This window comes from Odontomachus brunneus, unplaced genomic scaffold, assembly GCF_010583005.1.
Source record: "Odontomachus brunneus isolate Ranch 3 - 2012 unplaced genomic scaffold, Obru_v1 Obru_scaffold_054, whole genome shotgun sequence".
Classification (NCBI taxonomy): Eukaryota; Metazoa; Arthropoda; class Insecta; order Hymenoptera; family Formicidae; genus Odontomachus; species Odontomachus brunneus.
The window spans coordinates 192,055-210,394 of NW_022639504.1; the positions used below are offsets into that span (position 1 = coordinate 192,055).

Genomic DNA, 18,340 nt, shown 5'->3' on the forward strand with positions numbered 1-18,340 from the left:
TGATAAAAAAAAAAAAAAAAAAAAAAAAAAAGAAAGAAGAGAGAAAGAAGAAAAAAAAGGAAGAAAAGATGAAATTAACGTTTTGTTTTCTTACCCATTTTCATCCACACAAATCCTTATACTAAACAATTTAATAAATCCTTATATTAACAATTTATCTATATATAAGTTTCCCTTAAATACAACCACATTTCGCCAATCGCAAGTGTATATTTGCCAATTAATATATTAACATATGATGATGTCATATGTTTCGCTCATTGTTAATATACCCTGTAACAATGAGGTATCTTGTGTAATTATCGAACGACAATGATTGTAGCAATTTATTTTTAGCCCGCTGTGAGATATCTCTTGAAGACTCTGGGATGTCTCATTTGTTGGTGGTTCCATCCGCGTTGCGCGCTACCATAAATTCTCTAACTTCTTCCCACACTTCTAACTCTTTTGTTGGAAAGCTCCTGCCTAAGTATTTGGAGCGTGTTTAGTCTCGTATACACTGAACATAGGATAGGATCTTCTAACAGGGGTTTAGATAGATGGGGGAGAAGAGGCGCAGAAACACAGACGACAAAACCGGGCTAAACTATACGGTGGAGCACAGGCCGCTCTGCTGGTGCAGTTTAAGCTAGCTAGGGCAGGATAATAGATACGGCCAAGTGGTGAGGAGAGTTTGAAGGGGGGCAGCGGGGGAAGGGCTTTGTCAAATAATTAGTTGATCTGAACCGTTTGACTGCTGAAGATCCCTTAGCTCTATTGATTCCCGCATAAACGACGTGCGTTTTCCGGCAATTTAATGATCGTGAATGGCAATTGACGAGTGGTTTTTATACATCGAATGCACCCAAATTTTTTCGACATCTCCCCCCGTGAAGGGAGATGCAACGAGGGAATTTGGTGGTCACTTCAAGATCCTCTTAAGGTAGGTGCTAAGGTAAGTGATGAGGACGTCGCTTGTAATTTATGTTTCGATCTCGTTTCTGGTTGAGAAATCGCCGAATGACGTACATGAGAGTGATGTCGAACGTTCCACGATTCACTGTAGGGTTGATTCCACCATTTCTTTCTGACTTTTTTCGCGCGCGCGTAATTCTTTTCCGAATCGCGACACTTCTGACACGCGTTGTTTCGTGCAGTTTTCAGATATTTAAGAGACATTATTAGAGATGTTATTATTGTGTCACTAAAATGTCACTTTACGTCATTATGTTGGCTTTGGGTTTATACTTCAGAGTGGAATTATTTTTTATCTAGACTTTGAATCAATGTCAAGTTGTTTATGATCACTTTTAGATGCAATATAAGTTAATTTCTAATTTAAAAAAAAATGTTTTATTATTTTTGTGAGATATAGGCAATATATTCTTAAATAATTCTTGAACGAGTACTTCTTCGAGCTACAGAGAACAGCAGTGAGCGACCATTTGTAGCGTCAAGATGAGTCATTAGTTTATAGTGTTACATCTCGAAATTCTTCATTAACCCTTCAAGTTCGACGAAACTTGCAGAGTTAATGTAGAATCAAAATTTCGACTCAGGAAGTTATTAGAAGCCTTTAAGAGCATTACTTTGGACTTACTGTAATGTTAGTTTTAGTTAGCGGACCTTATCGCGCAGAATGGTAAATTATCGAAGCGAGCGACTAAATCGGTTTACTTTATATTTACCGTGAGTAACATTGTGCAGTATACGACTTACTGAAATATCCCGTCGCGTAATCTTATTGAGACATCATTAATTCTCAAATATTCGTATCCGATAAAATCGATCAACATAGCTTCTTTGTACGAAGAAAGATTTTACAAAAAAAGACGGAGCTGATTGGATGCACAATTTTGCATCATGAACTCGTCGAGTTCAAAGAACGCGGTGTTACATCGTATTCTTCTCGCCAAAGTAAGAAATAATCGTTGTCATTAACGCGCATCTATGTATCTTTGTTTTTACATACATCGAAATTAAGATATGTATCGAAACGTGCGAAAAACTATGTACCATCATTTGCAAAATTTGCTTTCGGGTGGAATTTTGACTTATACAAATCTATTTCCGCTCTCGGAGAAATTTGACTCATACGAATCTTATGTACATATAATAAATAGCGCCAACGTGACGTAGAATTTCTCGACATTTCCGAGCTAGCGAGAGAGAGAGATATTACGTTTTTTAAATAATCCATTAATTCCAAATAATAAGTTCTCTTTCTTTTCGTTGAGCGTTTAAATAGTTAGGTTAAACTAGTTTCCCGGTTACCCCGTCATGACCCGGCATTTTCTTTAGAAAAAGTTCAGTGGCGAACTTCACTAATTCCGCGGTGCAAGGATGGCAACGAATGTCATTACGAAGTTATCTTGAGTTACCGAGTGGGGTGCACACGTCTACAGGATGTCGTAAAGGATCGCTGCTCGACAGTGGTTAAACATTTTTTCGCGGTAAACCTACCCTCAGTCGAAAAGTTATACTCAATAAAAGTAAGTAATTATATATCATCGAGGAAAACACGAAAATATTGTGTTGAAATTGTCAATTAAAATCACGGAAAAAAAAGATATTATTACTGCAGTTAATCATAGTTTGCTGAAAACGTATTTGTTGCTGTGACCAAAACTTTTGTTTCTACACTAAGGGAAAAATTATCTTAAAATCAACAAATATTTCTTTGATGGATGCCATTAACATATTTACTTAAATCTAAATTCTCTTTATTTAAATCAAATATTGTTTACCTGATTTAAGTAAACAATATTTTGTTCAAATAAAGAAAATCTAGATTTAAATAAATATGTTAATGTCACCCATCAAAGAAATATTTGTTGATTTTAAGGTAATTTTTCCCTCAGTGTATTACGTCGATTTTACAGCTAAATATATGGCTACTGGTAGTTATATACTTTTAAGTATCCATGTATTACATCGAACTACCACGTACATATTCTTGCTGCAGCAGCTGACACTTTCTTCTCCATGTTACTTTCAACCGGACGAGAAGTGTCGTCGTACGATACAAGAAATATCAGCAACGATAATTTTTTACGACGATTTCCTGCGCGATATTTGACGGTATATCAGTGTCGGCTCTGTCGAAACTGCCGAAAACGCGCACGCATTTTCGCGAGGGCCGCAACCTGGCGCTCTCAACACTTCCCTTTCACGGTGGGGTCTCAGGAAGTAACGTTATTATCGCCGCGCCCTGTATAACTCATGCGCGCGCGCTCGCTTCCTAGCCACCGACTTTCATCACCGAGAGAGACCAAAGTTGCGCGGCATTTACACAGCGAGATGCGTGCGTATGTGTGTGTATCCGTGTGTATACGCGCCCTCGCTGTATAAATGCGCTCGCGAAAGTTGCGAGAGGAGAGTTTAACAACTGAAACAGCCGAGAAGGCAGTGTTGGCTAACTGTTGTTTCAGTAACGCCCGGCTACACGCGAGTTCTTCCATTGGCCCGACAGCGAAGGCGAAGAGTTACAACGACGCCGGAAGTAAAAGTAACGTCTTCCCCTGATTTTGTCGCGCTAACACGACGGCGTCGTAAAGCGACGGCGCAATGTACGCCGCGCCGATTTACGTTTTAATCGCCTGACGGTATCGGGACGGCTTAACGAGCGGCATGGTGGACGAGAGCGAAATTGCTTCCTTCGGTCCCTTCGCGCGTAAGAGGAACTCACCGGGCACACTTGTCGTTATCCAATTCTGCAGGGAATGCAGTTTACGATCGGGTCACGCCGGGGAGAATTTGCTTTTTTTTCCGTGCGAGGCGACGCCCGCGGCACGCCGAGCGGCGTGCGTTTGAGCTTATCAATTTCTCTCCCTATTAGTAACAGCCGAAATAACAATAACGGATACTGCATTACGAGCGCCATCCCGTGTTCTATTATCTTTTCGATCGATTAATTACTTCTTCCGAAACATCGCGCGGCCAGCGAATTAACGTGAAATTGAAAACGGTAGTTCATATACGCAATACGAAAGATAGGACAGAAGGGAGGAGAAGAAAGGATGCATTCACTAAGCTCCAATAAAGCTTCAACATTTATTAGGCCGAAGAGTTCGTTGGTTTTTTTAAACATTCTTATCATATTTAGCCATAATACGATGTTGTGTGATATGTGAAGCTGTCAAAATGACAGATTAGCCGAATAGTCAACAATTGCAAAGCATAAAAATATTTAAACATGATGCAAACGATTACTATCGAGTTTCCAAAAAGATATTGAGACTTTATTGAAGCTTAATGTACATGTATCTAAACAATATAAAATGATCTCATCCTTAGAGAAATTTTCTGACAATTTTATTCTTACATATACGACTTCAAAAGGATTCTTCTAAAACCAAAAGGGAAAGGCACGATATTCTTATAAAGTTACAGGAATTTCGTCTTTTACTTCAATCTTTTTCGTCAGTTCTTTTTGTCGCGTATTTCGTAAAGATATTCCTCTTGTGTAAATATTTGGTTTAAAAGAAAAGAAAGGCTAGAATAATTTTTGTAGATTTTCGATTAATAGTTTACTTCATTAGGAGAAGAATACTCTTTCTCTGGTAAAAGTTTTCGCTTAGAATACGCGATAACAACGAATAGCACTTGAAACTACAATTGTTTTTTTTTTTGGATGTTAGAATATTTTCTTTTTAGTTTTAGAAGATCTCTTGAGGCCAACAAGAGGATCATTAAGGATATACGGAAAAAAGTTTGGTTGAATTAACCTGGTGAAATATGAATGAAACAGAAATTCGGTTAAAGTTACTAGAATTTTGTTCAAGTTAATAAGATTCTTACTTAATTTGAATAGTTCTGTTTAACTAACAATCTTGTTAATTGAAAGTTGCAAATTCTAGTTAATCTTATCAACTTGAACGAAATTCTTCTAACCTTAATCAGAATTTCTAATTTGCTCATATTTTGCCAGACATTTTATTAATTTAATCAAACTTTTTTCGTGTAAAATTACATTTTTCTGAGTATATAAACACACATAGATGAGATATAATACACGTTTGATAAAATACAGCGAGCAATTTTATAACGACCGCGCGCTCTCAGAGATTGACACGCGACTGGTCACGCGATGATAATTTATAAAAAAATGCGGACGTGTATGAAGGTGAGATGAACGCCGCTTTTATCGTTCTCCTATGACGCCTTTAATATTCCGCATAGACGTGCGTTTACAAGCGTTTATCGGCCCATTAAACATTCCATTAAACGGCAACAAAGTTTCTTCCCTTTTAACTCGCACGATCCCTCAGTCTCGCCGTTAGTTCGATTTTTCCAACTAACTGCGTTAGCTCCGCCGAGCGTGGACGCAATCGGCTACCTGACAATTTTTGCGCCTTTGTGTTTGTTTTGCGAGAAACGACTTGTGCGCGGATTGTCAGTATCGCCGATGAGAGAGGAACGACGGTCAAACGTTACAACCGCGTTCATCGTTGTCCTCCGCGGAAGCTGCCATATCGGCCATATGAGCCAGCACTTGATCGCGCAATTTATAGCACGTAAATGGAACATTACAAGCGCGAATCATTTAGCATACACTGCACATATTGTTTTTGCACATATTGTTTCAGCTGTACGTATTGTAATATCCTTCATTTCTTTGGAGGTGAATTAACATCAAACAAGTAAAGATGATTACAAAAATATTAACTCTTTTGTCGCTCCAACTGTTAAAGGACAGAATCTCTGCGCGATAACAATTATTCGCAGAACAATTATATATATAGATATACACATACATCATAGGAATTAAATCAGTTTCGCGGAAAATATTTCAACCATGACTTCAATAATATCGAAACTTTTAAATTTCGACTTAATACACTTTTTTATATGTGGAAAAAAATGTTATATGTAGATAAATATTTACGTGATACTCGATAGAAATATATTTCAGTCCGTTTTGACGTTTTAGATTATGTCATTTTAATATCAGTTCTTCGAGTAACCGCCGCCGTAAATATCACAAAACTTAACGCGGCTGGTATTTTATAAATTAAACGTAAATACGGCTGGTATTTTAAACGGGAGCTCGATGTCTCGGCTTCCTCTGACACAAACCGCCATTACGCGCCGATAATGCGCTCCGTAAACGTTCGATCGTCGCTCGTAAAAGCGAAGACAGAACAGTTTATTTCGTTAAATGTAGGTCGCCGATATCGTCTACAGTCTTCTCCCGTTAACGTGAATCTTTTTATGATCGGGTCCGAAGCGATATTCGTTGTCTACCAGCGATACCAGCTCCCGTAAACGAGTCGATTATGCGAATGATCATTTAGTGGGGGTCTGAACTCGAGAGGCTATTTAGTTTCGTCATATAGTTAATTAAGTGACACTAATGTTAAACGGCACAGTTAATTATAAACGATATCACATCTGATATATAATAATGAAATATTGTGTGCGATAAAATCACAAACATCATCACTGCGTCATACGTGGTGTATTGGGTTGTGTAATAAGTAATTTTAGATTTCACGTATAAAACAAAATTATCATCAAGTCATAACATGAAAATATAACCGTTCCATTGAAAAATCTGGAAGTTCTTCATATCACACAAACGAATCAACGTATCTCACGAGATATTACCGGAAACACCGTAAATATGACTAAAATTTACCCAAGACCAACTCTTCTAACGTTAATGCTTTTAAAAACATATATTTTGTTTTCCAACTTTATTGAGTCGTAAAAGTATTCATAGATTTCTCGATGTTTTCCACACTAAAAAAACTAAATAAAAAAGAAACTAAAAAAAAAGATTGAATCTTCATCATTTTTTTGAAAGTTATGAACAAATGAAAACGCGTTGGGTAAAATTTATCCATGCTCAAAATTCACATCAAATTAACTTTTTGATGTTTAGAGTTCTAGGATTAAAGAAGTACGTAAATGTAAATGTTTCATTGCATTTGCATATCATACCATGTCGTGTATCGAACAGGCTTGGTTATTAACATGCAGAGAGCAAAAGGCGCGATAACGAGAAGAAAATGAAATCTTCGCGAGCGAGCGAGGAGCAAAGCGAATAATTTTCCATAAAGGGCGAACAATCCATCCCCGCGAAACGAAGCATCTCCGGAGATGAACAGTCGGACCTTGGCGTTGATCTGGTTTACTTAACGAGAGAGAGAGAAAAAGAGAGACGGGGTTTATCTAACAAACGATCGCATACGTACGGACTCCAGAAACAATACTTTACTTTATTGTCGACATTGACGCGGCTGTGTGCGCGCGCGCGTAACACAGTTTATGGAGCTTCCACTGAAGGCAATAAATTCCTCGCTCACGTACCACGGAGCGATGTGTACTTATGAAACATAAAAGGTTCGCGCGCGCAGTCAGCCCCGCGGCCGTATGGGTGCGCGCTTTTCATGCACACGATACACAGGATGAAGAAAAATATTGTCGCAACAGTTGCCGTCGCAGTGTGCGCGGACCACCGTGGAAACTAGCGTCGCCCTAGCATAGTTACGACCTACTAAGTGGTACACATCACGAGTAACGATATCGAGATTCTCTCGCGCGCTGAATTTTTACGGTCGCTCCCTATTTTAACGCTCTCTGGACCGCGCCGCGTTCTTCCCCCGCTCTGACGTTACATCGCGATTCGATCTCGTAAATTTCAACTTCTCTCTCTCTCTCTCTTACTCTTGTCGTGAGTGAGCACTCCAGCAAACTTGCGCTAATATCGAATTTTCGAGGATTCGAGCTAGTTCTCTTGCTCGCTCCATTTTTTATAAGCTCGCTACTATACCCTCCCGTTGATGCAACGCGTTAAGGATTCCGTTAGCTTGGTAAACGTGTCCGAAAGGAGCTCCCCTATGCGCCCAAATTCTCCCGTCTTTCGAGAAACTTGCACGAAGTGGTCTTATCGTCAGATAAAATAATAAAACGTCTGATTCTTCATAGAATGTGACTTATGTGTAACAACAGCATGTAGAAGTTGTATCGTGTAATTCGTGGTACAAGCGAAAAAATGTAATTCTTCATGTAAAATATTCTTTTAATTTCTTTAATTCTTGCGCAATTTTCGCTTTAGTTGCAAAACACTTGCTATATCCTCTTCGTAAACCTCCTCTTCAATACATAAGTAAAACTCAAGGAGTGTAATTCAAGTAAATTTTTAACATTGACTTTCTTATAAAATCGAAGTCATGTATGAAAAATGTAAGATTCAAGTTGATATTCGAGATTAGTCGAAGAATAGAATATTCTATGTCTCTGAAGAGTAGCAGATGTGGCTGAGAGCGAACCAAGCACAATTCGGCACACGTCGATCGTTAGATAACATTGTATGTTTCGACACATGTATATTCACGAGACGAGGATCGACGTGTTCGCAAACTTTCGACGGGCCACCAGCAAGAGTTGCAGCGGGCGTAGCAAAGTTGCGAATAACACGGGCGCCTCTTCCTTTGGTGATCCCTTCCTGAGGGAAAAACGACACTTTCCCTGAGAAAAGATACGCCCCCAACTTCGGTCTCTCCCTCGCTTCTGCGGATGCGTTTTTATTTCAGCTCCTCTGTCATGAGGTGCGCCGCACCTCATCTGCATTCCTCTGACCGCCTCTTGCAGCCATACTAATGGCAAAGGTCGGTTCCCGGTGAAGGGAGAGACAGAGATAAGGGTACTTTGCGTTTTCATTCGCACTACCATCTTCCCCGATGAGGTACTCGAAGGAGCGGAATTAAGCGCTTAATTTAACACGTTTTATCCCTGATCCCTGATCCTTTTCTTTAACACTTTTAATTTCCTCATCCTGTCAGCGAGCTGGCGGCTGGCAGTGTAACCATCCGAAAAATTTGGCGTCGCGAAAATCGCGAATCGTGAAACAGCAGCGTGCTTATCTCGATTAACACTAATAAAAAAAAGAGCGACAGTCGATTTAGCTGTACACAGAAAAGTATCATTCTATCGTTAAGAAAAGCAATCCAAGGAAGAAAAAAACACATCCGCGCTGTTTATCATAACCTCGTACGCGTTTGAATACGCAATCTGCATGTCTTTTCTATAGACTATTAACTTGCTGTTGCAAACATTCGCGGAACACGAAGCGCTAAAATATTATTTTTCGTGCAGAAGAACTGAAAATTTCAACCGTATTCGGTAGTTGCCGCTGTGAATCGCGCAATCCCGACTCGAAATATTTGATGACGTACCACAGTTTACGCCCGAAAAAAACTGATGTAGAAATTTCAGGTTTTTGACGGACATTTTTCTAGTTTGATTCAAACACGGACGTTTGTTTTTCGACAATTTTTTTTTGGAACCGTTAACAGTAACGCTATGTCACGCCTATTCAACGGGCTTCACGCGGAATCGATCACAGGAACAATTGATAATTTTTCTGAAGGTGCATGTGTGTGTGAGCGTAAAAGAGAAAGAAAATTTACAAAAGCAACAGCATTCGCTTCTCCACACTGTTGCACCTTTCTGACCATTCGCCTTTATTGAGCCATCTGTCTCGAGTATCTTTTTTTTCACTGAGCGTCTTTAAATTGTTCAGAAGCTAATAGTATCACGCTGACGCATTGTCTTCACGCGAAAAAACGCATCAAGATATTAAAGAATGAATGAGTAAATGAGTGAACGAATGTGTGATTGAGAGGTAAAACGAGAGAACGCAAACGGCTGGACGAGATGCGCGAGAGTCAGCGATTATGAATTAATGATTTTTCAAATTGCGTCTCGCAATTCTCATTAACACCGCGCTACACGTTTTATCGCGTATTACGTTCGATCATCGAGTGTTACAAATCGCCCTTAATTCGCAAAACGACCGCACGTTGTAATTCCCACGCGATCGCTCGCACACAACGACGACCAAGCCAGCTGCTACAATTCGGTTTCTAAGTAATAAATAAATGTTATTGAAGTAATTTATAACACGTAACGCTCAAGTAATAACGGCCGAAAATGGCCGCTGTAATTTCTAACAGCACCGCCAACGGCGTATCGGTAATTTAAGCGTACACCGAAATTTTCATGTATATTTCACGCTTCACGTTCATTACTATTCCTATTTACTGTCGCCTTTTATTGCACGGCATTTATTATTATTATCGCATTAATTACACGTCGGATACTTTATCCGCACTCGTGTGGCTTAACAACGATCGTACGTATTACTGTAGCTGCGGTCAAAAACCATTTCGATTGCATGATTTTGGGGTTGCAGTCAGAATTTCAGATGCGGAATATATGACGAGATATCTCTTCACGTGCATCGCGCGCAAACCACTCGAATTAATTTCAAATCATTCAAATTAATCTTGAACTACAAATCTTTCCTCACGATGGAAATTTGACGTATAATTGGAGAGTTGTTGGATATTGAATATTACAGAGTCGTAAGGAATAAATTTCTAAGAGAACAGGCAAAAAGTAACTTGCGTTGTATAAGACTTTTCTGAATTCGTGTTAAAAAGTTTGCTCTGAAGCTCGATAAACATGTTGCATTCCAAGTAAAAATCAAACAATGCGCCGTAGAGTTCATTGATCTTAATTATAATTACACTGTAAAAATTGATATGCTAAATTTAACACATTTCATGTGTCCCAAATCATCCACTCTCATTTATATGTAAATTTAACACAAAACAAATGTGTTAAAAAGTAATATACATAATATGGAAAAAATTAACACAATTGAATTTAACACTTGAATACCGTTAGGAATCACAAGTTGTGTTAAATTGACATATTTAATATGTTAGACATAGATTATGTCAATTTAACATTTTCATTTTATCAAAATCATAGATTAATACTTCTCTCAAATGTTAAAGTAACATTTTATTTTAGTTAATTTAACATTATACATATGTCAATTTAACACAAACTGTGACGGTATTCAAGTATTAAATTCTTGTATTAATTTTTTACATATTATGCGTGTTACTTTTTACCACATTTGTATTAAATTTACACATAAATGAGAGTGGATCATTTGAGACACATGAAATGTTAAATTTAATACATCAGTTTTTACAATGCACTATAAATTATAGTCAAGAAAAGTATTTTTCTTTAATTAAATTCTATTGTAATGATAATAACCTTATGTGCATGTTACCATTTTAAAGCAATGGAAAAATATAGTTGAAGCCAAAAGTGACTATAGTTTTCGACAGATCGACCATTTTATTTCTCTCGATGCAATTAATTGAACGGCTGACGTCGACAAAGAGGAATCAAAGATGATTCAATTAGGGTGACGGAAGACAATGCCGCGATCGTTGCGACTGTCTCAGTGTTCGACGTATCAATTATGTCGCACGCGTGAGAAACGCTCCATGAGTGCGCCAGTTGAGCGACTGCATCGCGACACGTAAGGTGCATACAAGTCGCGTGTGGCACGCGATAATTATTGCCGCGTCGCGCGAATCGTCAAATTATACTAACGCCTTGAATAAGCATTAATAAAGGGAAGCAATCATGTCGCCTGTGTACTTAGTCTCTATTGAAATTCCCAGAGAACGTCAGCAAAAATAACGTCTCCGAGCGAATCTTGCATACTTGGCGTTCGTTTCATAATTTTCGTGAATCATGAACTACATGTGTTTCGTGACGTAATGAGGGAATAATTTTTCAACTAAATTTTTCAAATATATGAGAGAATATTTTAGGCAACATTTCCGTGGTATTTTTCGTGTGCTTTGTAAGTACATATTTCGATATTTTTAAATACGCCATACGTTTCAATGTAACGTGTCACATTATTCCTTCCAAAGTTCCCTAAATTTCCGCAAGGATTAGAGACTAAAGAGGATTTCACTTCGTTCGTTGTATTTCATAAAATTATTTTGCAAAATCGTATTTCTGGGATAAGAGTTGTAAGCGCCGCATTATATGCGCTGTGTTATGGATATGCGCCGGGACTACACGAAGCACTGCATACCAGCGCGGACATGAACGCAACGTGAGCCTGTAACACGGCACGCGTTGTTTGAAACTAGTATTCCAAAAATGCAATTCCCGAAAAATAATTTTATTATGCACGTGTGAATTCAACGTGAAATTCCCTCCGCCTTTTGTCCTCGCAAAAATTTTCAAATCCATCAAAATCACAAGGAGGGATGGAAAAATATGCGTGAAAAAATATGGCATTTTTGGAAAATCTGAATGCGTAGTTATGACGTATATTACATACACGGAATTTGCATATATATAGAACATTTTCTTGCTGTAATATCGACCAGTTAAGTTAGAATTATGAGTTTGACGTCAGCATGTCGAGACATCTTCGAATTTATCCCGTTCTTGATCTTGTCATGTGCTGTAAAGTAACCGTTGCAAATTGGAGCCACGTTTGTAAGACATTTTCTACTTAAATTAACTTCTGGTGGATCCTTCAGTTTATGCATCACGCCTAGAAACGCTCTGCGTAACTTCGCAACTCGTCAGCGTCTCTTGGATTATTTGAACAGAGTCACTTAGTACTTTCCGGTTGGAAACTATAAAATTATCGAAACGTTAATAACGCGATAAGCGGTAAACCAGCTAATTTCATTTAATTTACTATCTAGCTCGGAGTGCTGTATTCAGAGGAAGATCTAAACTCACAAAACACAAGATGATCAAAAATTCGTCAACTTGTACAAATTTCCTAATATCTCTGCGGCAATATTTCAGCAAAAAACGTATATATTTCGCGTTTACATGAAATATAAAAAGTCAAGATACATCTCGTGAAGTATTCGTAAAGATGCATAATTTTATATTCCATTTGTATCCTCGATATTATATTTCAAATTATATTTTTATTTTCATTCATAAAGAAGTGCCTGCGGAAACTTGTGGATAATTTTAGTAACTGTCGATGGCACGATCGGACCGCATAGAGATAACCGATATCCGGCTGGGGTTTCGTTCTTGCTATCTCCTGTCGCGTTATTTCGCGCCTTTTCGCAATCCGCGTATCGAATAACCATCGTAAAGCCGTTTGCCGGTCGCGCAATAGCCGTTGACCGCGATCACCTCAGGGCGCGAGCGACGTGAAATTGACCCGAAATTATCCGTATCTCCGGCATCGGTGCGCGAGCGCAGCGAAGTCGTTTGCGAAGCTGCGGAAGCACCGCGGAGTACGAACTCGCTTAGATTTCACGGCAACATTTCGGTTCGTTACTGCGGGAGTAACAGTTAAATACAGACCAGCGGCGGTGGGCGCCCGGTCACCGGCTCGGTGGACCATCGACCCCAGGAATTTAAAAGTATCGTGGGAGAGCGGCGTGCGAATTAAATCCCGGCCAGCTAGATTTGATTCCGCCTCGCGGCGAATCGATCGAATTTGAAATTAAATGAACACAAAATTAATTGTTATTGTTGGAATATTAATTAACGTTAATTCAAGCAATTTTTGCCCCTTCGCAGAGAACGTCGTTATTCCGCCGAGCGTAAAAAGTTGGAAATTCGCATTGCCGGCTTCGTGTGTGACCTGAATTATCTCTGTTGCGCGCGTGCAGTTACTGAAAATTGTTTTCGACACAAAAGTTTCACAGTTTTCGCGCGTGTTACTGCTACCGCTGTTGGCGGCGACGGGGCCGGGGGAGAAGGGTGAGTATAATACGACGCATGCGACAAATTACACAGGCCGGCAATTTTTGACTTTTGTTCTGGCTCTCAATATAGGTGATTCCGAAAGTTTTTGGCTTTCGGGAATTCTTCAGGATCACATCTACAATAATTTGAGGGTTAACTTGTGTTATTTATAACGTGTCTGTATTGTAAGATGTATTGTTAGTGTCATCGACGTCCCTTTTTAAGTAGGATTTATTCCTCTTAACGAGACGAAAGTAGCGAGAATGTAAATGAATTGAAATCATATCGTGTGCTACCGCGGTCATTAAATGCTATTTCGTTTCAGATTCAGGTATAGTATATTTGCACTCGTGCCGAGCGCGATTCAGACGGCCAGCCGGTTGCTACGCAGCAAGCAACGTCCACGGTAAACAATGTGTACGAATGACACACAGGATCGCGCTTGGCGTGGGCGTGTATGTCTATTGAACGTAAATATACCGTTCCACGCCTGAACCGTATAGCATTACTGACCGTGATTTTATCAGGTTGGCGTGAGAGACCCGGAGGGCGTGTTTTCTATCAAATTCTGCCAATCATTGATATGAATTTTAAAAGGTAATTAGAAAGAAACCTCGTCAATTGTATGAAAAGAATACCGAGCGTATATGTTATTTATTTTATCAGTAGAAATTCTCAATACTTCACGTGAAGTGGAATAATTTCGTTCTGAATTTTATTTCACAAATAGGAGATTATTTCAATCGGTGTGAATGCAAAGATATCGCTGCTATATGTTCCAAATTAAAAATTAAAGAACCCCAGATCTCGGAATTAAAGTCCATTTATTTCATCTGTGACACACTCTAGATTTTATATTTATTTTATATTTTCATTATATTTCAAACTTCACTGGTTTTAGTTATATGAAGAGAAAATAGTGATATTATCACTTGCTTGCTTGTATTATATCCATTTGAGGGGCGTTGAAATCGTCATGCAATGGTTTGATGCATTTTCGGAATTGCGTGATCGAGTGGTCAATATGTGCGAGTGACTGGGCATTCGGAACTCGATAATGGTATTATCGTAAAACTTCAAATTCGAGTCGATTATTGTCGCTGTAGAGGTTAGTCACCGCATCCTTTTTTTTTATAATTTTCCCGTCACTTTTTTTGAGAAACGAAGAAAGAGGAGTGAGATACGGGCAATTACGTACATTATATCCATCGCGTAAATTAATACATATTTCAGCACAGAACGTCTGTATTATTTATACTCGCAGAGATGCAACGTGTCGCGCTACGTCGTGGCTGCACTCTCGCGACATTTTGCCAGAACAGTTTCTTCATTGTCATCCCCATGAAAAGAATCGAGTCGTTCTCTCCCTCCCTTCCTCTCTTTCCTTGGTCTCTTTCTCTCACCCTTTCCTCGCCGGTAGCGTCGAAAATTGCGTCAAACGAGAGCCTTACATCTTTCCGCAATTCTTCCTCCGCCCCGTCGCACCGTCGTTTCGTGGAAAACGGCATACATTTTTCTCTCCAACCGCAAACTTCGCCCAGAAAACCAGTAAAGGTACACGGGAGTCGCGACGAATAGCAGCATTTCGTTAAATTCTTTTCTTTGTACCTGTTATCGGCCGCCGAGGACGCCGCAATCCTTTTCCTACAGATAATGAGATTCTTTCCTCGAATGTCTCTTTCCCGGAAGGTAATGTCGCACTTATAAGGTCGATTAACGTTACTGTCTTTTCTCATAAATTCGTGACAGAAGTTGAAAGGCGTGTTTCTCGAGCCGAACAAATATATATCGGGTCAGTGGGATAACTCGGTGCGATTTTTTAGTCCAATCCAACTTCGTTACACACAATGGGAACAAATTAGTCATCAATTTGTCCCGATTGCAGTTTACGCAAAATTATGTAACTTGAGACTTAATCTTTTTCACCTCATTTTTTATTATTGTATTAAAAACCAAACTTTTCGACTGCATTAGTAACACATTTATTTAAATCTAAATTCTTTTACTTAAACAGAATAAAAAATTTTTTTCGTTAAAAACTAAGGTTTTTTTAAGATTCATATGTTATATAATTTATATGTTAATATAAGTAAACATCATTAGTACCCACCGAATAAATGATTTTTATTTCTTTTTTTCTCAGTGTGATCCAATAATATATATATATTTTTTTTTTTTTTTTTTTTTTCATATGAAGTATATTTTGCATCAGATAATTTTGCAATTGGGAAATTTCTTTGCGTGTGCAATATGGCGGTTTAACATATAAATATCGCGATCTCCGAATCTATGCACGCAAAAAAAATTTTAATTCGGGTAACTGAATGGAGACCAGACGAAAAACTCGCTGACGAGAAATAATATCCCTGTTACTGTGACCAAAAACATTCATCTGAACATTCAACTGCATGAAAACGCGGTTGAGGTAACTGAGAGCAATTGACTGAATAGAAACCTTTTAAAGAAATCTTTCTGTTCCTGCAACCAGGTTTTTCATCTAGTCCCGAAGTTACGAAAAATTTAGTTACTCTAACCAAGTTGTTTTTCTGTATGGTTCGTTCAAAAAGTTCCGCGTAACATATAGAATCAGTAATACTATAATCCACGATATGAGTGAATTTATGATACTGAAAATGAACGTGAGAAGCATTTCCTTGAATTTTCTTCGACCAGAGGAAAAAATGTCTAATATTTGTAATCACACAAAAAATGATTACTATAAATTATGATCGAGGGAAAACTATTTTTTTACTAAATTCTACTATAATGTTAGTAATAATAATAACGTTGTATATAAAAACTTTGTATGTTGTTGACAAAATTTTACTACATAAAAATATGTTTGAAGCGAAAAGAAATTTTAGTTAGATTGACCATTTTTTCCGTCAGTGTAAATAGACAGATAGGCAGATTTCAGCACTAACTTCCCCGACGTCAAGTCTTCAATCTCGTCCAGGTAATCACATTAGTTTTTCTAATATTGTTTCGCGCGCAATTTTCGTCTTGGCTGTTTGGAATTTATCATGAGATATATTCGTCAGAAACTAATCGCGCCGCCAAGTAAACTCGTCATCCGAGGCTAAGCAAACACGCTATTAATATTCACGTCCGTTCTCCATAAATGTATTATTCAGAGCTCAATCCGGCAGATCGCAACAATTCCGTCGCGAAACCTACTTTCGCCGAACTTGGTGACGCTCGCCGACGCGCGCAAAAACTGCACGATCGTCGTGAGATCTTTTCATTACCAACGACCCTTCCCAACGACGGACAATACCGCGAGTGCAGTTGCAGCAGGTCAGTGTCGGCGAAAAAGTTTCAAGGTGGCCGACGACACGACATGGCGCGACACGATGCGACGTGATCGATCCGAACGTGCGAAAACGTCGTTTCTTTCGTTTTCTCCTCGCTTCGACACGCTCCTTCGACAGCTCGTTACGGCATCTTTCCACCATCGCGTCCTCACGGTCTTTTCACGGCTGTGAAATCCTATAAGCGTCATTAAGCGTGGCATTAATTTGAATCTCAATGCCATTACTCTTATCCACTCTTTGCACTCGACTCGACTCAACTTCACAGTTCCCCTCGAGCGCGTTCGGGCCGCTTTCCGGAGCGTATTACATTGACCCGCGCAAATTGAAACTTCGTTTCCCGCGTTAAAGCAAGAAACCTCCAATCAATGTTCGTTACCGCCAGCGAAGACTGCAAGTAAATAGAGTGTCGCATGTCTGCACTTTCATTCTTCTCCGCTGACGCTTTTCCACTAATCGCGACTGCGCTTTTCGTCACTGTTACGAGTAACTAGCTGAAACTACATGGCGTTGTCCGAATTAGTGAGTAGATAAAAGGTCTTGATCGGTCAAAGGATTTAGGAGTGTATAAGGGAACAGACAGACATTCCATTTTAGATCCCATCATAGATGACTCGTCACATTTTCCCGCGACAAAGACAGCTGTTGCTTCACTCGATCACGGCTTATCACATCATTTAATCACCCATCAAGGGAGGAAAACATTTGAACGAGCGTTCGTGTAATTATCATTATAAAACGACGTTGAAAATGAAAAAAAAGACGAATCTAAGCGCGTTCTGGCTGATCACCGAAGATACTTACAAGTCAGTCGGCAGAAAAAGCGGAATTAAAGCAGAATTCGTCGCATTAACGGGCGAGCGAAGAAAACGGAATGTCGATTTCCACGAGTGAAACTCGCTGTTCCCTCTCTTTTCCACCTCTTTTTCTCTTGACGGATGTGTTTCCCTTTTTTCTTCTTTTTCCTTTTCTATCCTACCGCTCACGTGGCCCGGACGTTGGAATTATCACAATTGGCAGTTTTCCACGGCCCTCGGCCACGCTTCCTTTACACTGTATAAATTATCGGGCCGGGATAAATCTCGCGGCACGGTCCGCTGAGCGATCCCCGCACGGGTCCGCAGCTCGCTTCGCTTCGTCTCGCCTCGCCTCGTCTCGCCAGCCCCTCGCTCGGCCCTTTCCTTTATTTTCCACGCGCGACACGTAGTCTACATACGAGCGGCCGAGGGTTGCAGAGCGCACCCCGTGAAGCCGGCGAAAGTACTCGCGCGTCCGCGCTGCTATTTTTAGCGCGGAACTCTACCGAAACTAAACGAATTTCAAGCAGTTTCACGTGGAAACGCTCGTGGTCAAAGAGAATTCCATTCGGGGGTTCTATGGTCGAGTCGATATTACCGCAGTTTATTATTCCAGTTTGTCGCGGCGCGAGCCACTCTCTCTCTTTCTCTCTCTCTCTCTCTCTCTCTCTCTCTCTCTCTCTCTCTCTC

At 39.5% G+C, this 18,340-nt stretch overlaps 1 protein-coding gene across 2 annotated transcripts in view; it reads right to left on the reverse strand.

Annotated features, from left to right (window-relative positions):
- The window catches only part of LOC116845614, a 213,400-nt gene that overhangs the window by 94,385 nt on the left and 100,675 nt on the right, over positions 1 to 18,340 (reverse strand). The gene's annotated exons all lie outside the window — the stretch shown is intronic.